Raw genomic sequence first — 10,315 nt, forward strand, 5'->3', positions numbered from 1 at the left:
TAGATGGCAGAGATGTTATCTATTCACACCTTGCCAAATTGGGCAGCCCGGGCTCACTAGCTATTGGTAACTCTTGTTAATCTGTGGATCTTTCGTATTATAGATTGCTAGGTTATAGATACATTTCAAGTTAAATTACTTATGTGCTAATCTCCTGTATACAGTTTGCGAAAGAAGTGCAATATTGGCGACCGTCCAGGAACTAGTCGAGTTTAGGCGGTCACTGGATTCGTCCCAGCTTGTAGCGATGTCCATGTACAGACTCAATAGTTTACTTTTATTGCCGGTTAGTGTATTAAAAGAGCAACAAATTTAAATCACGGACATAAAATTCGTGTAGAATTGTAGCAAGAAGCGCATATTGTGGTACCCGAAGCAGAGGAGGGCCTTCCTGATAACTTACGTTACCGCTGATGGACGATTAGCCAAAAAGTTGCTTATTCTGCATCGTCCTGCTCTCAGTTTTCTACTAGTTAAATAGCAGCATGGTCAAGTATAGCTCTAGCATTGATATGAAAGTCATTTGATCTTGATATTAGCCTAGCATGGGTACTTTGCCAAGCGCCTTAGAAAAATCGAAATATATCTGATCAAAACGATGTCTATGATTTGCATATATCGCAAACTCCTATATCATATTCACTAATTACAGTCAAATGGTTAGTGCGAGCGAGCATAAGATGTATTTTATACCTATCTACAGATTTATACATCACGAAAAATCAAATATCCGAGTAGCGCCATTTGTCAACTCAACTAATCGGATTTCCTAAGTTGTGAAAAAGTTAACTTCACTTAGTATTATATTAGGCCCCCTACTATTGTTTTTGACTGATAGGGACATTGCTGCGTGCAGGGTTATGACTCAATGCTAATTGGTTCCTTGACTGCGCTACTTGGGTATGATGCAGAAATTAGGAGTACGCGTAGCGATTGTGTGTTGCCCTAAGTGCGAAACTGTCTTTAAACTGGGAGATATAGTTTACTTATCGTAATATGGCCAGCAGTAGTGATGCTGTACGAACTGGAGTTGCGCACAATCTCAATAATTCAATCAATACGAAACGTGTTTGCCATTAGTCTCACTAATTAGCCCTACTAAACATTAAATGATAGTTAAATTAGTTGTTGAATAATTCTCTAGATAAGCTATGAGCTGAGGCGGAATCGCAATGCAGGTATTATTGAAAACAAACCGGTTTCTGTCAACGTGTCGCCTAGGTAGTTCGCACAAATTCATATTGGTTGAGGTGTTGGGTCTCCTAGTGGGACCACATGGGGATATCCGGGATATGGTGTTTTCAACATTGTTACTCGCATCTCGTACCTATTAACGTAGATTAGGTGAGGTCCATGGGCAAGTATTCGAGAGTGTACCACGATAACCATCACTCCGGAGCAACTTTAGCTCCATTGAGCTTTGGCAGTACTGGTTGGTCCTAACGTGGTATCAAACCTAATTCTTGCGTAGAAATATATAGCACTAGCCTGGGTGTGAGACTTGTAAACGCCCACGCACATACACCGCCAGGCATGGGGCTACATGGAAAACAAATTAATTACAAACGAGACGAAATTTGTGCCGAAGCACTTGAAGGTTGTCTGTCAAAGGGACCTACTTAAGCTCATGGTGACAAAGATTCCTGGAAACACCTATGTGTTAGTAAAAAAAGGCTCGTATATGACCTGATTACAATAATGATGTAGATGGTCCTTGATCATATTCCGTAACGTAGAGACGACCTATGGGATAAAAGAAAGCATGTGAACCCGTTGTATCACATGGGGCTGACACAGTTTTCACCACGCTCGAGCAGGTGGCCAACGGCGGCCTATAGAAATGTTACAGGCCTTGCCTAATTTATTGAAATGATTAACTTCGCCAAATTGCGAAAGTATACTAACTGTTACACATGTGTCCTACTGTAAGGTTCTTACCAATAACAATCCGAGGGGCAATAAGGACTTCAAAGAGGAAGTCAATGCGAGATGGCTCGAGGTCATTTTCGATGTAGTAGTTCTTATAGGGCTCCTGAAAACAAATAATTCAGAGCGATACATAACAAAAAGAGGTGTTTATGATCGGGGTTTACGAAGAGCGCACGGAAGGGCTTTAGAAAATCAAAGTTACTTCAATCGTCTGCCTCAGCTCAAATTCGTTATGTAAATCCAATGGTGGAACAGTTTGTTAGCAAAGCACCGGAACAAAGACGAGTAAGTCCGAATTGATTGAAAAGATATTTTTGCATAATACAATTTATTCAAATTCTTTTAGGTTTATATTTTTAAGTAATTAAAAGCGTGTAAATATTTAGTTAAAAGATATTGTTATTATTCTTTAATCCAGTCGTTCACTGTCGGCCAAATGAAATCAATGCATACGACAAGATACACAACCGTATTCAAACATCACAACATATACGTGCAGGTTATTTGAATTTTAAAATGAGTTTTTTTTCATGAATTTCAAAATGAGTTTTTTAAAAGAAATGTCTTTCGTCGAATTGTGGTCGAGGTAAAAATCAAACAGTATTTACCAAGGCCATTGTATTGTTTGTCGGCTTTATATCTTTATAGTCAGATCAAGTAGGTGCCAATTTATTTCACAGGCTCAATTAAATATTAAAGTAATTAATTAAAGGGATTTCTTTTAACTTCAGAAATCATAAATAAAATAAATAACGTACTGATAGCACGTGAAAAGTTCACAAAAAATATTGGTTTATCACATTGATGACCGCTTTATAGGATCTAATGATAAATCCTAAGTTACCAAACAAAGTTCTGTGAAAAGTGAGTAATCATGATTAAGAAGGATACGGTTATAGTGTTCTTAAACTATTTCAAAAACGATTTACCTTCGTTAACTTATGCATGAATGCTACGTGTCTGAGCTGAAATGACCATTGTTGGGCATACCCGGTTTGAACAAAACACGATCCACTTTATATGCTAGAGTATAAAGTAAATTCATGCCCAATAATAATAACGTTACTCTCTGTAATGTACTTCTTAGCGCGCACTTTTACTACTACCACTACCACAATAAATAGCATAGCATAGGTCGGGACTCAACAATAACTTCAGCGTCGACTACGTAGAACTTACTTAAAAATAGTAAAAAAAAATACTTAAAAAGAAATAAGTTTTGCAGACGATTAAAAGTAAAAGCAGTGATAAGATTAGTTAATATTTGCTACGCCACACCTCTTGTTGCATTTGGCCAACTCTCTTAATCTTTGATCAATGAAGAGATTCGCTACGCACAATTAAGACAAACAATAAAGGTGGGCGCAGGCCAACTAGGGACCTGAGCAACCTGTCTTATCGCATACATTAGTATCAACGTGTAAGAAAAGTTTGAAGTAAATACGAAATAGGTCAAATCTAAAACTTGAAGACAGTTCATAAGACATCTCAAAGCTATATTCTGTATAACATTTACTGGTTACTTGCACCAGTCGATTCTCTGCGTTCTAAAGACAATAAGGCTGCTATTAACTGTAAGGTGCAGTACAATGCAGTAAAAAATCACGAATTTGTGCACTATATGTATTAATAGACATAATGGTATGAACATGGTATCAAAATAGTAAAAAGAGGTATCAACGTCCGCTACCAGGAACTTACCTTTCTTTGTGAAAGCAAGATTGGATAGATGTAACTTCAAAATGTCCTATCATAGATTGACTATTACCTCGTCTTTAAAATCTAAGAAATCTCATCGAATTAAAAAATCATTGTCAAATTAATCTATAACGTAATCCAACGATTGCCATTATATTTTTTTGTTTGATAAGAGCCGGTTCTTTAGTTGATATTGCCCGCCGCTTCACATGGTTATTATCACGTAACTGAAAAAAGTACCAAACTAATTTGACGCAATCGTTCCCGCTCTCAATGTTGAACACAGTCAGTGATAAACTATGTACATGCCCGATGGAATTTATAACGGCTTACGTATTTAAAAGAATATGTGCTGCTTATGGAGTTATGATACATTAAAAAAAATTGAGCATCTATTTGATCTCTGTACGTATAGTAAATAAAGGCAGACCAATGTTTTAGTCATATACACCACATGATTTCAGTACTTGTGATAGAAATTCCCCTCCTGGTATGCGGAGGCGTTTAGAACTAAATGTGGCACTAAAAAAATGCAATGATCATGTATGTTATATACTTGTATATTAAGCAATTAGTTTCGACCTTAAATTATATATATCGGAAATCGGATAAAAAGACTAAACAAGAAAAAGCCTTTCTTTGTGGCTAGTTTCTTTTTGTTCGACTTGAGATCTACACGTCTCCTAAGTGTATTTGATAAAAATCTATTTGGGCATAGATACATTTCGTTTTGAAAGCATCTAAACGAATGCTGAGCAGTTTAACTACCGGACATAAGTCACAAAGTAACTCTATTTCTTAGTTTTTTAAAGTGATTTTCTTAGTTTTAGCCAAAGTGGAGTTAGACTCTTTGTTAATAGTATTGTGACGGACTCGGTCCTTCTAGCTCTCGCTTCAAAGATTTTCTTCCATGCTAAAGTTTTATAAAGTAACCACACCTTTCAATTAACGTCATGTTTAAATTATGCACCCCTCTATTCCCTTACAGTTTACTTTGACTCGAATTACAAATAAAAAGACTTTTTGCTTGTTCAACAGGACATGCAAATAGCTAGGCGCCGCAAAATGTGGTTCTATGGCCCGTGAAATGGTGTACTACTTTATAGAGGCTTCAACCATTTTGTACTATAAGTCTGGTAACGTTTACAGTCTTTCAAGGCAAAGAAGTAACAATTTCTTTGCGTTTTAAATCGGGCATCTTTGATGCTATTGGGATGACAAATCATGCACACGAGTCAAATGTACATGAGAATCGTTTTACTGTAAATCGACTTATAGTCCAGAATTTCGGTAATGTACTCTGCTAAATAGAGGAATCGTATAAATAAAGCAGCACTTTCAAAGACCAAATGCGGTACCAGCTATTCTAAGTAAGTATAGCGATACCTGTCTTTTACTGCGTTTTCTGGCAAGCTTAGCGTGACATGTCAATGTATGTTTCTGTTGAAACGCCTTACCGCGATGTCTATCTCTTCCGTACAACGGGTCCGTTTATGATAAAATATTCCAGCAGCTGTAGCTGCCAATCCGAATCATCTGCAGTATTCGTCGGTTAGCCAACATCGATGCCAACCAGTTACATGTAAAGTATAGTAATCCTGGTTTCAACTCATTCGTTCATTAATTCAATTCAAGCACGTTGTTTCAATTCAACATTGTAATGTTTACATCTTCGAGGCCTGATTCAGTGCCTTCATTTTGTAATCGAAAACGTGACCCATTACGGACAAATGACTTCTCCAAATCTAATAACGCACAGTGGAACTGCAATCGTTTGAAATTACTAGATTTGCGCAAATAAGAGCAAAAAGGCCTACAAAATTTGATTCAACATAAGCCCTTCCATGAGTACCCCCTATATTCCAATAATATATGCAAACTGTACGCATTATTCAATAGATACTAATAATAGTTATTAGCAAATTACGTATTTTTCGTAAGTAAAATTTAATGCTTATTTTACTTGGGTATTGTCAAAAAAAGCCCGCGTCTCATCCACGACAGCATTCACTCTGACGGGGCATAGCCTGCCTTTGACCGTAATAGCGACCGTTTGTCAACATGCAGACGGCTACCTGGCGCAGACGACTATCTTTTTTCGTCTAAACTACCGTATACCGCAGCTAATCCGAACCGATTGTTGTACTAGCGCTTTAATGAGGTTTTCTTACACAACCTAGAATGATCGCAGCTTCATCGCCCAGCAAACAAATCCTGAATCGTGCTGATCGACATGATATTAAACCAGTAATGCATCCGAAAGAGAATATAATCGGATTTAAATAGTGCTATCTTACGCGGGCGTTTTCCGCTCAGTTAAATTGAGCAATTATCAATACCGCATTACTTTAGATATATATGATAATAATGTGGAAATCCTATATGACGTTTTAGATCACCACTTACGATTAGAAAAAGAAACAATTTAAAATACCGGTCGTTTGCCTAGCCCCCACCAACGATAACAAATTACAAACCAGAATTATTTCTAACTTAGTAGTAGTAAAAGGTATAATAATATCTAATATACATATTATATATATATCTAATGTAACATATAATGGGTGTGGAACAAGTCAAAATTTATAATAGAAGGAAGATGACGTCATCGGGCGGGCAAAAGGAAAGGTGCTTCTATGGTGGGCGAAGTTCTCTGGAGTATGATAAAGGGCACCTGGCTGTCGCTACTTTCGATGCAGAGATTTTTGATGGCTGTATTTCGTACCAAAACGAGAAAATTGTAGTCATGGTCGAGGTTCTGTAAGTCGTCAGGCACAAAAAAAAAGTAATTTTAACTATTTAACTCAATATCAGTTATCCAATAAATTCAATATTCATATTAATAGATAAGGTATTTATCATTAAAGTGAGAGCAGTGTAGAACAAGCACGAAAAGTTCCTACAAAGATTTTTCGACGTCGGCTATGATCGTCCTATAGATATATACACAACCATAAGAATGAATTAGAAAATTAATTCAACTACTAGTACTCAGAATTGCTCGAAGTTAGAACTGATAGCACCAACAGGCTAGATTTAATGGTAACATCACAGATTATAGTTTTATTTATTTCACAGTATTATTTATAATATTACTTTCAGTTTATTACACAAGTTATCGTGGTCTTAATTTTATTGTATGTAATGTTCCTCTTATATATAATTCAGCTAGCAACTCGGCATAATGGTAAGTAGGCTTATGTATCGTAACAAATACTCTCCTAAAAAATGGCCAGCTTAATGCATTAAAGCTAGTTTACGTTTGGCACATTTTCATGCTGGTGGCCTTTTAAACCTTCTGGTTCGGTCACACCAAAGTCAGGAAGGTCAGAGATGTTAACACTCTCTCTACCAAAAAAACCAGCTAATAAGATTTACTAAAGAAGGTAATAAATTAAAATTTCTGATCAAATTATATATATTAGAATTAGAGTAAACCGATAAGGGAACACGAACCCTGCCCTTAGCTGGACAATTCCGCAAATATAACTGATGCCATACCTAGCCCTCGGATTAGTGTTTTAGAATTTAAGCAACGAACATTTGGCTAAATCCACTTACCTTGCAATAATCGCTAGTATCTGGTTGAGTTTTAAAATTCTGGCCGATCCTTGCTCTTCTAAATCCTACCAAACAAATGAGATATACTTAAAAAATGTTTTACCAGTACTGCCGCTAAATATAGTTTCATATGCAAATTAGATAATCTGTTACCACAAATGCTATTCGCAAAAGTAGAAAGTTGTCTAAAATCATTAACGAACGCGAATTACTTATCAGCCACAAAATATTGCACTTCAGCCTTTCTACTACAACGGCCAAATGCCATGCCGATGTCGATAGCAGCCTAAAAACAGCTTGTACTTCGAAGAATGTGGTAAGAGGCTTGGCAAGAATGTGCTTCAAGATGCAGTATCAGTAGTCAGATGAAGGCAAGACATCAGTAGGACTATCGGAAATAACACCTGGTGGTTACTGGCAGCGGGAAGGGGCACAACGCCTATAAGGGAAGCGGAGGTAAGCGAAGAAATCAACGGAAATTGGTAGACTTTTGTACCTGGGGGGGGGGGGGGGCAACAAGCTAAGGCTAGTTGTCTTCTTCTTTGTAGACACATATGATTAATATCGGTTAATCTTAACACTTGTCTGCACACTAAGAATGACAACAGTACAAAGAGTGCAGCAGATGAAGTTATCAATTACTCACTTGAGTTAGACTCTAAACGGTACTTTGAACTGCGTTAAGTTTAAGCTGATCCTTATATAATCTATAAAATTAACACTGTAGGTTGTTAAAAATTAACATTATATCTTAACCAATTCTACATAAAGGTATGACAAGTTTCACGGTTTCTGCATACCTAAGAATAAGCTTCTTGGGCTACGTTTATGGCAATGTTTTTTTTGAAGCTGCGACGTATTTTCTTCGATTCATGGTGACATAGTTGTGTAGCTTCTCCACCACACTTTCAGCAGCTCAAACTCATCCTTCTCGGAGGTTCAGCCAGGACACAGAGCACCTACATGTATCTCGAAGCCTGTGAAAATCTAGGTTCTCGCAGAGCCATTAGCAGAACACATACACGGCAAAGCAGATAACGACAGGTCTGTTTACCTAGTTCATTCCTTTCCGCTCGTTGTTCTTCATCATACCCGAAGTAAAAAAATCTCCACCAGTCTCCGCGAATTTTTCTTTCCACGTGCTATTGTCTTACCACCGTTACTAGGAGCTCAAAACAACGACGTAGATCCCAGGATAATAGAGAACACGCGAGGTTAGGCGATATGTATAGTCCCAGCGCTCTTTTGAGGAGGGAGGCTTTGACGCAATTTGATTGTTCCAAACTCTTAATCCTAAGGATCTTCTCAAATGACTCAGATCCCATGCGTTACAATCAGAGTTGCTTTGAACTATCGAACACGTTGAAAGTGGTTACGAGTGACAAGCGATGAGACAATCGCCCTATGTGGCCAAGGGTGTTATGTTCGGTGACGTATGTTATGAAACGCCTGCTGTTCGTGAAAAAGAGCAGCTCCAACACTGGACCGGTTTACTAAAGCAAGACGCGACCTAATAAAATACAAAGCATCAGCCGCTATCCTGTTCCCTCTCGAAACTTCATCGCCCCCACCGTGGTTGGGTTTACGGTCAGTGTTAGTCTATGACTACCACGAGGAGCCGGGCTACAACTTGTTGACCTTGAATGAAACCCGGTTGATCCGTATATCGCTAAATCATCTGCATACAAGATGACTCTGATTATATCTCTCGATCCTCTTATTTAATCACGCAGTAAGATAGAGAATAAAAGTGATGTTGGGCCGTTTCCCTGGACCAGGTCGATTGTTGTATAAAGGGTGGGAGTTTAACCACTGCATCGTCGATAGTTATTCTATTCCCTATCGCGAGAACGTGGAGAACATTTATAGAATCATTCATCTTGGCCGGTGTAAGCACCTCTGGGCACCAACTCGAAAGCTGCCTGGAAGTAGCAAATGAAATTATGAATCCTGAAAAATTTAGATAGCCAAATTCAGGTAATCGACAGACGGTATTGTAAAGCGATTTGCAAACAATCACGTACAGAATAATAAAGGACTGTTAACATAAAAGCGTTCGGAACCTTGTGTTCGAGCATTCTTCTTTAGATCATTTTAGATAAAAGCGAACAAAAGGCTTTTTTAGACAAATTTTCGATGTCATTTATCGAATCTTATGCTTACTGTTTATAGGTCTTGCTTTAACCAGTGTCGTTTGTTCTTACGTATCGTGTTCGAACCCATGAAAGGAGATGCTATCTATAGTGCCCGTTGAAATGAATAGCTCAGCTGGTGGCAATCTGATGGTCACTGACCCAGAGGAAGAATATACAGGGTTCCGTACGTGACAGCTGACTCCAGTAATCGGCTAGGATTGGAAAATCAGGTAGTAAATCTGGCATATGTACGTATTTGGTATCGATAGCTCAATTGCCGTATACCGATAGCGGTGTGTTATAGATAAATAATAACTGTTGGAGTCCTTGATACACTAGGCGTAGTAAAGTCGAATTGTGCTACCTGAGCATGATGTAAGGTCTGGGCGTGAACCTCTCCTTATAGATCACTCAAGAACGCAACAGACCTTGGAGTCATTCGATATTTTTTACCTGATATTCTCAGAAGTACTCTCACCGCAAATAACAATAGGACATCGTTGGGAGTTCCCTTTCCCATTCAGCTATGTGTGCAGAAATTACAGAATTAAGTTTACCAGTAGATTTAAAATGCTTTTAACAGCTAGCTAAACAAAATAGTAAAAATTTTTAAAAGCCACAGTGGACCCTCATAGAATTCAGAAACACTCACTGAGCTTCAGGTTCACAGAACAGTTTGCTACTGTTGTTCAAATACTCATCAAACGTACTCTTAGGGAAACAGCTAGATTACAATTGCTAGCCATTTTCCATTTCCTATGATTGGTTGCTTGGCACACTTTGCCCGGTACTGTTTCCATTTTACGTCTAAATTTAGCTCACATCACTTTGGTTTCTATGTCCTTTCCTTAATAGAAACCAGGCACAAGTTACTGCTCTGCTCCAGTCCTGGCAGACAACAACGATCGTACAGCGTTTGACCTCGAACATTCTCCTGCAGGCAAATGAAATGCTACGAACAGTTTAGGAAAACATTCAACTTATCACTGCCA

At 38.1% G+C, this 10,315-nt stretch overlaps 1 long non-coding RNA gene across 2 annotated transcripts; it reads left to right on the plus strand.

The window, feature by feature from the left end:
* Positions 1 to 6,292: 6,292 nt before the first annotated feature.
* On the plus strand, positions 6,293 to 10,315 carry LOC147756563 (uncharacterized). Of its 2 annotated transcripts, none has more exons than XR_015325471.1 (4): positions 6,293 to 6,412; positions 7,429 to 7,644; positions 9,361 to 9,553; positions 10,179 to 10,315. It is a non-coding gene; the product is annotated as an uncharacterized LOC147756563 (long non-coding RNA). The 2 variants fall into 2 exon arrangements; XR_015325470.1 differs by having other exon boundaries at positions 9,417 to 9,553.

This window comes from Varroa destructor, unplaced genomic scaffold (genome assembly GCF_002443255.2).
Source record: "Varroa destructor unplaced genomic scaffold, Vdes_3.0 BEIS01000003.1, whole genome shotgun sequence".
NCBI classification, from domain to species: domain Eukaryota; kingdom Metazoa; phylum Arthropoda; class Arachnida; order Mesostigmata; family Varroidae; genus Varroa; species Varroa destructor.